General features: G+C 38.0%; 1 non-coding gene across 1 annotated transcript; it reads right to left on the bottom strand.

The window, feature by feature from the left end:
• Window positions 1–337: 337 nt before the first annotated feature.
• On the bottom strand, window positions 338–444 carry LOC118491784. The gene has a single exon (XR_004892229.1). It is a non-coding gene; the product is annotated as a small nucleolar RNA R71 (small nucleolar RNA).
• Between the last annotated feature and the right edge of the window lie 11,562 nt (window positions 445–12,006).

Here is a 12,006-nt window from a genome sequence, read left to right as displayed (position 1 = left end):
TTCCTCACTTTCTTCCACAATTCGTTCCGTACGATCCATGATTCATTCGTTTAAAGGTACGAGCATCATTTAGGGTTACTGTACATTATATTTATCCCTTGTTGACATTTTTAACCCTCGAATTTGCATACTTTCAATGTTTGTCAACTTTAGTCCTTTATTTAGTATTTAACACCACGTGTAAACCTAAGACATGTGTCAATACATTATTGGACGCAAAATTTCGAGGTGTTACACTAAGGCTTGGCTTAATGCCCTCCCAGTTGGCTCGGTAAACACCTGGCATGAACTGGCCCAAAAGTTTCTATATAAGTATTTCCCTCCTGCTAAAACGGCTAAATTAATGACTGAAATTAATACATATTCACAAGAGGATGGGGAATCCTTATATGAAACATGGAACAGGTTCAAGGAGCTACTAAGAAAGTGTCCTCATCACGGTCTTGCGGTATGGCAACAAGTATCCACTTTCTACAATGGGTTGTTGCCACACACAAGACAAACACTTGACTCTAGCTCCGGGGGACTTTTAGGTAATCGCGCCCAAATTAGATATATTATAAAATTGAGGAAATTGCTCAAACCAATTTTCTGTGGCACACTCCCCGATGCAAAAAATCTATTGCCCCGGGCGCCCATAAGGTTGATGAAAGCACTTCTTTACAAGCCCAAATCGAGGCCCTTTCTTTGAAAATCAAAAAGCTAGAAATGACAAAAACAGCCTCGATCATGGCTTGTGAAGGGTCTGGTGGGCCACATTAAAATTGGAGTTGTATGAAAGAATTAGATGATCAAACAGAAACGGTAAACTACATTGATAATACACCTAGGCCGTCGGGTCCTCCAACGGGTACCTACAACCAAGGATGGCGTAACCACCCTAACCTTGGTTGGAGAGAAGCCATCTGTCATACCCCAACCGATGGCGGAAACATCGGAGTGAGACGAAGAAAGATTGCTCATTACACATAACGCTAAATGTGACAATAGAATTAAAGATAAATTGATTTCATTCATAAATAAAAGTTACAATACATGAAAAATACAAGAAAACAATACAACAACAAATATGAAATTTATATAACGTATTTGACCTAAGACGTCTAAATGTATATCTAAGCATCTTTGCTATCCATTTTCATAGCATCGTCAATCACCAACCTGTAACATGTTTAAAATACAATTCAATGCAAAAGCAAAGGCGAGTATACAAGTTTAAGCATATGTATAAGTATAAGTATAAAAGTTTAAAACGAATCCACATGGCAACTTAGTTTATACGAGATCAACCTAACATGGCATGCAATATTTCTAGCCAATCCTCTGTTTACGCAAGAAAGTTTAGTTAATTCGACATGACCACAAGTTTAAGGGGGGCGGTGCATTACTCCTATAGCGCTATACATGTCAAATGGAGGCTCGTGAAAGCTAATGAATAAAACATATCACATAAGTATGGTCCCCGTAAGCATCAAGTATCATAACATAGTATTCATGTATAAGGATTGTTTTGTGCATTGCATAGAGAATAAGTTTAAGTGTAGTTTAGTAGTTAAACATGTTACACCCCAAAAAGTGGTAAACATAAAAAGGGGTTGCGAGTATACTCACCGTGATTGCGTTACGATTTCTCGAAAGTAGCGCACGAGTAAAATTGGGAAATCCAAGAGAACGAAATGATTATCCTAAATATTACATAACGAAGTTGTTAATATTTATATGTTAAATAAGATTTCATTGTTTACAAATTAATCATATTTCTAATTAGGATTTTAAACTAATCCTTTAATACTTTTGTATCATAACTAAAAAGATCGGTATTAATTCTTTCATAATTTGCTTTTATTACTATAATTAAAGGAATTAAGTGTAACATGAAATGTTAGAAAATAAAACATCATGTTTCATTTAAAAAAATATTAAGTTATATTCAGCAAATGACTAACTAAAAATAAATAATAAATGAATAAAAAAATAACAAAATAACAAAATAACAAAAACGGCCATGATCAGCCGAGGATGCTCAAGACGGGAATCGAACTCGCGACCTCCTGGTCATCGGCATCAACCTCATTCGGTTGGGCTGGGGTTTCACTTGTGGTGGAGATCATGTTACGTAACTAACTGTTGTGTAATACTCACAAATTCAATTGATGAAAAAAAATATGACAGATTCTATTACATAACAATGGAGGTTATACAAGTATCGAAGGAAACAAGAATCATATACCGAATACGAGTCGAGAAGACTCCGACGTCCTCGTCTCCGGCGAGTTCCTTCTTCTCCGACGACGTCAACCGCGTCGGCGACGGTAACTCCGGCGAACAGGAGAAACGGTGGGGAGTGTGTGTGAGGTATGAGGATGTTGAGATATGTGGTGAAGGTGTCGAAACAGAGGAAGGAATAGCGGAGGGAATAGCGCATGTTGGCGGCAACTTTGAAAAGGAAGATTCAACGTTTTGAGTTAAGAGCATTCACATCCAATCCATCAAATTCAACATTTTCAACATTCTCTAATTAGCTCGAAGTCGAGATGTAGCGGAGTGGTTTTCGTGTTTTTTGGTGGACTGGTAGACCCGTCTTCGAGTCCCGCAGTCTACGTTTCTTTTCTTCCTCTTTTTTTTTTTTATTTCACGTTTAAAACCTCTCGCACTTTGGTCCCTTGACTTTTAAAGACTCAACTAACTGGATTAACCTGGTTAATAGTTTAGTTTAACCTAATAAAAACTCATTTCTAACTAACTTGGTTATTTATAAATCTTTAAATTAATTAATTAAGAAAATAACTTATTTAACTAGTTTAAATAGAAAAAGAGATTTAACTTTGAAATTGTAAATTTAATTAATTAAACTAATGACTTTTAAATAACTATATTTATAAAAAGAAGAAATCTTTCAACGACTAAGGCTTCGAGTTTCAAAGGTTAGGATCCGAATTTTTAAACGGGTCAGATTTTGGATATCCGTTTTGACGGATGTTACACCATCAATAGTAGTAACCAACAAAATCTAAACCAACGAACAAACTTTCAGCAACCAAGAAATGAGTCACAAAATTTCTCTCAACAACAAGGTGGACGAGAAAGGCTTGAAGATACTGTATCTCGCCTCATCTCCGACACCGAAAAGAAAAACTCAGATCGATTTCAACAATTGGAATCGAATTTTAGAAATCAACAAGCTAGTATACAAAACGTTGAAAAGCAATTAAATCAAATAGCTCAGAATTTCTCCAAGAGACCATAAGGCGCGTTACCAAGTAATACCGAAACCAACCCAAAGGCGCAAGTACATCTTATAACATTGAGAAACCATACCGTGGGTAAGAGGCTCCATTACCGCCAACTGAAAGAAGCCAATCTAGCCAAACCACAACTCCACCCACGCCCCAATAAGAGAAGGCTTCTCCACGAATTCAGGAGCCTACTAAGACTCCTCCGGTTCCATACCCTGGTCGGTTAATTCGTCAGAAGACCGATGAGCAATTCGCGAAGTTCGAAAATTTACTAAAACAATTGCATGTTAATTTTCCATTTATCGAAGTCCTAACTCAAATGCCTAAATATTAAAAATTTATGAGGGACCTCCTCACTCATAAAAGGAAAATTGAATCATTGCAATTAGTTAACTTAGGCGAAGAATGCTCCGCCTTACTACTCAACAAGCTCCCACAAAAGAAGCTTGACCCCGGAAGCTTCACAATTCCTTGCTCGATTGGGGAATCCCCCATTCGTAATGCACTAGCCGATCTCGGGGCAAGCATCAACCTCATGCCCTCATCAATGTTCAACCGACTCGGCTTAGGGAAAACAAGCCCTACAAAAATAAGCATACAACTCGCCGATAGATACGTCAAATATCCACAAGGTGTCGCTGAATATCTATTGGTCAAAGTCGGCGAATTTGTCTTTCCGGCCGACATTGTCATACTAGATATGGAGGAAGACGCTGAAGTACTACTCATCCTAGGGAGGCCATTCCTAGCTACGACCCAAGCAGTGGTAGATATGAATGATGGAACACTAACATTGAGGATTGAGGACGAAGAAATGAAGCTTGGAGTTGGAAAAAGAGTGGAAGACGACGACCCGGTCAACTACATGAAGGTCATTGACTCAAGTTTGGATGATGCTTTCCGACGGTGTAGCATGGGATGCAAAACATCCCACTTGGGTGACATATGACAAGGCTTTGGGTCTAGGCAAGGACCCTTATAAACGTGGCGCACCACGGAGGCATTCGGCGGAACTATCCTTAGTTTAGTTTAGATTAATTTTTATGTTTTCTAGTTTAGTTTTAATTTTCAGGAAAAAAACGCACTCAAGATGGTGAAGGATAACAAGGGAAACTTGCACCAGCTCCCTATGCACAAAAACAGGACGTCCTGAAAATTTTTTTTCGTTACAGCAAGTTCAGCACGGGCCGTGCCCACCCAACACGGCCCCGTGCTGCACAATCTGCAAGAAATGCCCAGTTCAGGTAAATGGACATGGGGCGTGCTCACTGAACACGCCCCCGTGCCCAGGCTTCTGTTTCTTTTTATCAATTTTGGTTACTAGCGATCTGAACACGGGGCCGTGCCCGGACACCACGAGGCCGTGTCCAGACGCCCAGTAACATAAATTTTTGCTTTTTCACACCTTTTTACACATCCAATCAACCTAAAAACTTATTTTTGAGACACATTGAGGACAATGTGTAATTTAAGTGTGGCGGTATGCTAAAGCCTTGAAATTTTGCAAATCCTAATCACAAGGCTTACACAAAACTCTATTGGAACCGCTAATCAACCCAATTTTTTTCAAAAATTTTCATTTTTTTACTTGTCTTGAGTTAAGTTGGGAATTACAAGTTTTAAAAGGGTTATGTTTTTACAAATTTACAACCGATAGCGTCGTGATAAAAAGAACCAACATAAGAAAATTATGAAACGGCATGACAAATCTAGTTAAAATTTGATTATATATACTTGATCACATAAAAACCCATTCCCATAAAAGTGAGTTTTTAGCCTTTATTGAGCATATAAATACATATCTTTAAACTAAATGCTCATTTTTCGTTTCTTGTGTGAATAACCGCTTGGTTTCTTACAACTCTAGAACTTGCCACGACGATACATTCCCGGTCCTTACCAACTTAAACCCATGTAAGTAAATGATGGAGGCATTAGGACTAACCCTTTTTATTTCTACACCATTATTTTTCTTTTTTTTTTACCACCTACCCAAAATCACCCTAGTTAACCCCTTTGAGCCTAAACCTTTTCATTTCTTAACCCAAAGCAAACACCCTTTTACCCACCAAAACCTTTTTATTTTAAACCCTTTATTTTAGTAACAAAGCTCGGTTTTTCTTATAACTTCCCTATAAAAAAATGATAATGATGAAGCCGAAAGAAATAAACAAACAAGTATATCAAAAAGAACTTTGTTTGAAAGAAATTCTTCATCAAAAATAAAAAGTTATGAAAAATAAAAAGTCTTACGAAAACCGATCCTTTTTACGCCTTTCGCCCTTTTTCTACTAACCACTAACCCAACCACCTACCTTTAACCCAAGCCTAACCCTTCACCCCGAAAGTCCTCTTGATATTTACAAAGGTGTATAGTTAAAAAGGAGGAGGATTGATTGATTGGCAAGCTTATGGTAGGAGTAAGTTCCATGCCGCTCTCGAGTGATTCACTAAATTACATCTTCGGCCGAGTGTTGAGTGATCCCCCGTGAGGTATGTGAACTTGTATATAAATGGAATTTTAAAAACGCATGTTATGCCCAAATAAGTAATTTATCTTATGTAATGTTTTAAATAAATCATGACGAATAGGATTGTAAATAAAATAAAAAATAAAACCTAATAAAAATCTTGGAATCCTGACACTCTATGACAAGCCCAAAAACCTTCTCTTCTACCCATTCCACTTGGGAGTGAAAAGCTACATTATAAAGAGTTTTGCTTGAGGACAAGTAAAGATTCAAGTGTGGGGGTATTTGATGTGTACAAAATGCAACATATAAATTACATCAATTGTGGCATAAAACTAACCCTTTTTAGTACTAATGTTGGAAAAAGTGTGTTTTTGTCTTCCTTTTGTATTTTCAGGATTAAATGAGCTCAGATGAACAAAAGAAGCAAAAAGGCAGCTAAATCTAGCATAAATACAAGAAAAGGAACAAATGTGGCATGCCCGACCCCCCGACAGCATCTTCCCAAGCAAAAATAAGTAAACAGAAGGCTGAACACGCCCCGTGCTCAACGAGCACGGGGGCGTGCCCAAGTATCAGCAGAAAAGACAAAGTTGTAGAAGCTTCTATCACCCACCACGGGGGCGTGCCCACTGGACACGGGGCCGTGGTCAACTCTAAGATTCGCAGAATCTGAGAAAATCTTGATAGTACAGATACGCTTCTACACACGGGGTCATGCCCAACGGACACGGGGGCGTGGTCAACTAATGCAGACAAATTGAAATTAATAAAGAAAGAGAAGAGGGATGGACACGGGGTCGTGCCCAATGGACACGGGGCCGTGCCCGAGCTTCTATTCAGCCTATAAATAGGGGTGCTTGGCTCACTTGCAAATCATCCCTTGGCACACCACCTCTCTCACACTTCACCCACACTCCACCATCACCACAACACCATCATCCACCACCATCATCCATCATCCATCATAGAGTGTGTGTAGTCTCGGGATCCAAGATTGATCGTAAGAGTTCTTGACAATCAAATGCCATGTTTGCCTAAGTCTCCTGCATCACTTGGTGAAGAAAAGCATTTAGTGTAATACTTTTTATTTTTAATCTTTTCGCACTTTTTATTTGCTTATGTATTAATGACTTTAATAACTAGTTTTATATGTTGAAGGTGATTCTTCCTTATCATTTGTCCGTGGTGTCTTGGCATTATTTTACTGTCTATATAAAATAAAAGATTTTCACCATTCATATCTCTATGGTCTATATGGATATATGTTGGCTACCTGGTCGGGGGTTAAGGGAATGTGTTAGTGCATGCATCGGTCGACTTCATCTTGTATCGAGTCTTAGATTAGATTGTTTAGATCAGGGCACGTTTTACGAGAAAATATGAGAAGTTTCAGAGTTAAGAAGCTGATTTCGCTCCTAACTCATTTTTATGTGATTTCGCCCGAAATCACAAGTTGTGATTTCGCTCCTGTTGATCTGTGTCATCTCGGGCGAAATCAAGACCCTATATAAAGGTCCTTATGAGCGAAATCAGTAACGATTGCCTTGTATTCCATACCGAAGTGCTGCCGGTGTGAAGACTCAGTGTAATTGCTGACAAATCAATACAATCAGTAGTTAAAGTGAAGAATCAGCTGTATCTAAGTCTAGTTCTTGTTTTCCGCACCTGAAATAGATTAGAACCTCTCTGAACGACTCATTTGGGTCAGTCGAACGATCCTACAAGTGGTATCAGAGCCGGTTGGAGGAGTTCTGCAGTTTACAGCCGAATTTCATTGAGATTTCTTGCTTCTACACCTTCTTTCATCAGTTCAGGAAGATTTCACGGTCCAAATCAGTTCAAAATTTCACAGATTGTTTAAAATTGGACATAGGCAAACCCTAGACAGTTTCATAGCTAAAATCGGATTAAAAATGGACCAAAATGACCTCCGAGCTGATTTCGCTCAAACTTGTCTTGTCTGATTTCGCTCGTAGTTCAGACCTGATTTCGCTTCTAGCTGCCAAAAGGTGTGATTCCGCTCCTGCAAACATCCTGATTTCGTTCCAAATTGCAAATTTTCTAATTTCGCTCCAGAGTTACAAGTTTCTGATTTCGCTCCTGCAAACAGTCTAATTTCGCTCCAGAGAGACATCAAGTCTGTTTTCGCTTCAATTTGATTTTGTTAATTTCGCTCCAGATAACAAAGTTCTGATTTCGCTCCTGTGTTATAATCTTTTGATTTCGCTCCAACTTTCCTTTGTGATTTTGCTCGAAACTGCTATCTATTAATTTCGCTTGAAAGTGATTGTTTTTGAAAAACGTGATTCGTAATCATGAGTGAAGAGTTCTACAACGCGTTCGCTTCATCTTCTACTGCTCCGGCTTCAATTGCTCAAGCCATGAATTTGGAAAATGAGACAGGAACAACACAAAATCCCCCGAAACTGATGAGTATTGAAGAATACTATGGGTGGAAAGACAGATTCGAAAATTGGGTTCAGGCAAACCATCTAAGGTCTTGGGAATGTATTATGAAGAAATATGTGTTGCCACGAACAGATTTGCAGGTTATCAAAGAGCTATCAGAGTTTACAGATCAAGAACGGAATATGTACAAAGCCAAGAATATGAGGATCAGTCTGCTTCAACAAGCCATTAAAGAAGACATCTTCATATTGCTTCAGCACGACAAAACTTCAAAATCGATTTGGGATGCACTTAAAGTCATGTTTGAAGGTAGTGAGAACATGATTAAGAGCAAGAAGGCGTTGCTCAAGAAAGAGTTTGATTTGTTCAGTAGTTTACCGGGAGAGGATACGAAGAAGCTGATTGAGCGATATTGCCACTTAGTGCGATCCATGTCGATGCTGAGTATTACAAAAGATCGTGAAGAGTGGGTAGACAAGCTAGCCGATGCTCTACCGCAAAAGGAATGGGGTACATATTTGATGATTCTGAAGAATGCGGGTGTTTACGATGGATTAACGATTTCTCAGTTTATTGAAAAGATTGAAAGTCAGGATCTGGAACAACAAAAGATCACGAGGATGAATAGTCCAAGTGGTCAACAGGATGTAAAAATGTATTACAAAGGAAGTGTTCCGGTTCCAGAAGCTGAGAGAAGTCCGAAAATCCAGACTGCGTTTAGTGCTGGGGATTCTACAGAAAAGGTTGACTAGAGTTCAACTAAAAGCAGTAGTGGATTCTCTTCATTTCCTAGTGTTAATCCAAAAAAGTCAACTACAAGTTTTCACTCTCAAAGCACAAAGACAGGAAATGGTTATGTGATCCAGTGCAACATCGCTTTGAATCTTCCAGAGGGTCAAAGTTTTTCTGAAGAAACTGCTAAAGACCACATGGCTTTACTTGGTTCTGTGTTACTCTCTTATGAAGGTCTAGTTGCAGGTCGGATCGGGAATCCTATGCTCACAAAGGAGGATTACAATCAGATAGACGCCGAAGAGATGGAACTAATGGATATCAAATGGTGTCTAGCCAGTGTTCTTAGACGAGCTGAAAAATTCAAGCTGATTACTGGGAGAAATGACTTTCTTGATGCACATGTTTCTACTTTAGGTTTTGATAAATCTAAAGTGACTTGTTTTCGATGTAGGGAGAAAGGTCATTTCAAGAGAGAGTGCAAGAACAGGGATGCTAGTGGAGTTCAGAATCCGTTCGGAAAAGACGATTACTACCGGAAAGCCATTTATCAGCAAGTTGGTCAGCAACAACTGCAAGAACCACAGGTGGCTCATGGTAGAAAAATTGAAGATTCGAAGAGAGCGTGTTTGGTGGATTTTAACTGGAACAATTACATATCACCTGAAAGCAAAGCATGTTTAGTCAATCAAGATGATGAAAGGCTACCTGAATGCTTCAGCTGGGATATGTTTGTTGATGAAAAAGGAGATTTTAAAGCGTTCATTTCTAAGATTGTTAGAGAACCAGATATGTTTGCCACATGGATGAAGTCTATTGGTGAGACTGTAAAGAATGTGTAGAAAGAGTCTGTTGCATCCGATGAAAGCTCAGAAAGTGCTGATGAAAGCTCACAGAATTCAGCTGAGAGTGTACAAAGTGATGTTAGTTCAAAAAAGGAAATTGTATTTGATAAAACTCCATCTGATACTAGTTCATCGGATAATAGTTCTGAAAAATCTGTTGAGTTTGATTAGTCACCAGTTGATGATAGTAGCGATGATGAGGAAGAAAAACATATTAACATTGCAAAATCTCATCTATCTCCTGAAAGTTTTCATTTCTATTTTGCAGATCGATTGGAAAAACCGAAGGAGAAACGAGCTGCAAAAGAACAACAATAAATGAAAGTTGAAAGAGTTGTTCAAAATGAAGAAGTTAAAAGTGTTGCTGAGGAGATTGTTGAGACTGAGCAAGTGAAAGAAGAAGAAAAGGTGATTGAAGCTGAGAAAGTCATAGAAATTGAAAAGATTGTTGAAGTTATCAAGCCATGTTCAAAGTGTCTTGAACCATGCATAGAATGTGCAGTCAAAGACGAAATGATAGGTGAGTATGAGAACAAGAAAGAGCAGTTGTTGTTCAATCGCAACTATGTAAAAGAATCTTATGATGTCTTGAACAAAACTGTAACTGGTCTTCAAAAGACTAACACAGAGAGAGAAAATGCTTTGACCATGATGAATGCTGTAATGATGTCGAAGCAAAAAGCTATCAACTTCTATATCGAAAAAAGTGCTAAGTGGAAGCAAGAGTTGGAAACTGAAAAGATTGAAAATGAGAGAATCAGAAGATTATTGCAGAGTTATTCTAGTTCTGATTATCTCATTGATCGAATTTATCCGACTGTTGCAGGTAAGAAACCGACTGTTAGCTATAACAAGTGTCCGCCTCCGATTTGGGAAGGATATTCTCCTAGAAAACCAAACGAGGAGCAACTTGAAAAAGCAGTCAATATAAAGCTAAAAACCGATACAACTGATGAATTACCAGAAAACATTGACGTCACGTTTACCTCGTCTGACACTGATCATGAGTCTGAGTTAATCAAAAAGGTGGTCGATCAGGTGTTAGATACTGATGAGGAGTCTGAGTCAAAGTCTGAATCTGGAGGGTCAAGTTCGTCAGTCAATGGTCCAAAGTCGTCGGTCAAAAAGGCTTATAGTAAAGAGTTTTTGATGTCCAAATCGAATTTGAATGAAGAAACATTCTAAGTAGTTTATACTTTGAATGATTCTGACAAATTATATTACAACAAAGAGTTTCCAATAAGAAGTGTTAGATTTAACATGATCAAAAAGCTTTTCAAAATGACAGAAATTAATATTTCTGAAATAAAAGATTTAAATCTTACTGGAAAACCTAAAAAATACACTTCAAGAGTTCAACAACGATTAAACAAGAAAAAAGGTTACAATTCTGGTTCTGGTTTTCAAAATAAACCAAATCAAAATCGTAGCTACAAAAAGAAAGGTCTTGGTTTTATTCCACCAGAAAATTATAAAAATGAGAAAAATTCTAAAACAAAAACAGAATTTGATTCAGGTGGAAGTGCAGAAGATGAACAGCAGAAACCGTTCTGGAAGCAATCAAACCAGGAGTTTCTTGCTGAGAAGAGAAGGAATGGAACTGGAGTGTTTCATCTAAGAGAGACTCGCAGCTGTTTCAAATACAATGAAGCTGGTCACATTGCATGGAACTGCCCGAAGAATGTCAAGACAAAACAGGGAGTTTCTGATAAATTGAAAGAAAAAGTTGTTGATGTTTAACCACCAACTGAAAACTTCAAAATTTTTGAAAATTCTATTCATGAAGTTGGTGAATGTTCAAAGAAAAATGTTTACAAAAAGAAAGCCAAAGACAACCAAGTGTGGGTTGTTAAAAAGGTTAGTGAGAAAGTCGGCGATGAATCTGGTTCCACAAAGCCAGATGAGCCACAGGTTGAGGTAAAAGATTCAGTGAATGATGATGATTTTCCATCACTGAAGTTTGAAGAAGTTAAGCAAAAAGTTGGTAAAGTTGAGATCTCGAATCAGTTTTATTCTGAGAAAAATGAGTTTGATATCGAGAAAACATTCAATGGGAATGTTAAGAAAATTTTTGGGAAAATGCTTAATGGGAAAGCAAAAGGGGTTAAAGATTTTTATGCAACTAAAAAGGCAACTTATAACCCTACTGAGCAAGAATTGAAAACTCTCAAGTCTGAAAAGACTTGGGTGGAAATTCTTTTCCCTTGAAGTCTTAGGACTTTGCCGGAGATCCCAAGTTTGTAATTGTGGATCAGGAATCAACATCATTCTTGAAAAAGTGTTTTGTAAAAGATTTGAAAAATTGTTTGA

Source organism: Helianthus annuus, chromosome 4 (assembly GCF_002127325.2).
Source record: "Helianthus annuus cultivar XRQ/B chromosome 4, HanXRQr2.0-SUNRISE, whole genome shotgun sequence".
In the NCBI taxonomy this organism is placed as follows: Eukaryota; Viridiplantae; Streptophyta; class Magnoliopsida; order Asterales; family Asteraceae; genus Helianthus; species Helianthus annuus.
The sequence above is the reverse complement of the archived record's forward strand: the minus strand, read 5'-3'. Positions and strand labels throughout refer to the sequence as shown.